Below are 2,013 nucleotides of genomic sequence, written 5' to 3'. Positions count from 1 at the left end.
CCCTTGGCCGATCACCACGTTTGGTCCAAGGCAGCCATACTAGTCACACACACAGCCCCACAAGCTTGAGAAATCAATCAAAACCTTAGCACCAATCTTCCACCAAGCCTCTAAATGTCCATAATTCAATTCCAATGCATATATGTATACTTAATTCACACCTATTACACATGTATACTTCAATTTCAAAATTCACATAATAAGATAAAAATTGGCTTAGGTTTAGGTGATCCTTACCGCACCCACACACATAGCAACTCAAACCCGATAAGCTTCGCAAGCTAAATCGAACCTAGAACACCAAATTTGGCAAAATCTCATTACGAGGGCTCAATTTCACAAATCAAAAGGGGACAAAGAATCTGAGATGGAATTGTGGCTTACCCGTGAAATTGATCCGATAGAAATGTAGAGCTCGACGTGCTGGACGCTGATGAGCGGATTTATACGCTTTTTGACATCATTTTTATATAGTTTTTAGTAGTTTTTATTGAGTTTTTTATAGGTTTTAGTGTTAAATTCACATTTTTAGATTCTACTATGAATTTTTGTGTTTTTGGGTAATTTCAGGTAATTTCTGACTGAAATTGAGGAGTTGGAGCAGAAGTCTGATTCAGAGACAGAGGAAGCACTGCAGATACCGTCCAGATTTGACCTGCTTACATTTGGAAGAGCTTTTCTGGAGCTACAGAAGTCTAAATGGAGCGCTCTCAACGGCTATGTAAAGCTCACATCCAAAGCTTTCCAGAAATATATAATAGTCAATACTTTACTTCGGATTAGAAGGCCCAAAACTGGCGTCCAACACTAGCTTCCTGCCCCTTCCAAGCGTCCAGCGCCCAAAGAGCGGAGTCCAGCATCCAAAGGTCCAGAGAGGACCCCCTAGATGGTATTCCACGCCCAAGGAGCCTCATAGCTTGTGAATCTCATTAAAACTTAGCCCAAACACTCACCAAGTGGGCCTCAAAAGTGGATTTTAGCACTAAAAAGACTATTGTACCCTTATTAGTCATTAGCTTTGTATTTAAAGGATTGTATTCATGTCATTCGAACAACTTACATCACTTTTATCATATTTTCATTTTCACCATTGTTTTACCTTCATTATGAGTTTCTAAACCTCCTAGGTTGAGGGGAGGAGCCCTGCTGAGTCCTATGAATTAATAAAAGTACTATTTCTTCTTCTTCTTTGATCCGTGTCTGATCTACCTCTAAGATGTATATTCTGATCTTCATCGTGATGAATAGGATGAACTGAAAAATTGGCTCTGTTCATCACATTAAAACGAACGTGCTTGAAAAACACCCGCGTCTACTTGGGTTCGTGTGTGTACCTGGAAGAAAAGCACGGGCCAACAGTTATGATTATACATCTCTCAGACGGTTAATCCACGATTTCGTTTGGGACTTCTTGAGACACCAGTTTAGCCGATCTTCGGGGAGATTAAGGTCTTCGTGGTATAGGCTATATCCAAGAAGCAGCGTTCTCTGATCCGAAGGATCTGACCTTGTCTGTGGCGTTTTGAGTAGGATCACCAAGAGAATGGACTGCTATGCGCTTCACCCTTCGTCAAATTGAATATCACGACCACTGGCCATGGCCGTGTTCAACCTGTAGCAAAGGGGATCAAGGACCATTGGTGTGGCTTTGATCACTTACAGCCTGCCATAGAAGAAGATCATTCACAAGCAAAGAAGATATTAGTACCAGAGTTACTTCAGAAAGACAAAGCAACTCCAACTCTCAACTCTAATCCTATCATCTATTTCTATCCCTGAAAACACATGCTTTACACATTTAACATAAAACCTTCTCATTCCGCCTTACTAAGACTTGCAAGACAACCATAGCTTGCTTCAAGCCACAATCCTCGTGGGATCGACCCTGACTCGCTCAGGTATTATTTGGACGACCCAGTGTACTTGTTGGTACTACTGCTGTTGTATGAAATAGTGCGGGTTTTACGTACACGCACACCAGACGCGTGGCCGCAAACGGTGCGCCGATCGGAG

Source organism: Arachis ipaensis, chromosome B02 (assembly GCF_000816755.2).
Source record: "Arachis ipaensis cultivar K30076 chromosome B02, Araip1.1, whole genome shotgun sequence".
Lineage (NCBI taxonomy): Eukaryota > Viridiplantae > Streptophyta > Magnoliopsida > Fabales > Fabaceae > Arachis > Arachis ipaensis.
Note: the sequence above shows the minus strand (reverse complement) of the source record.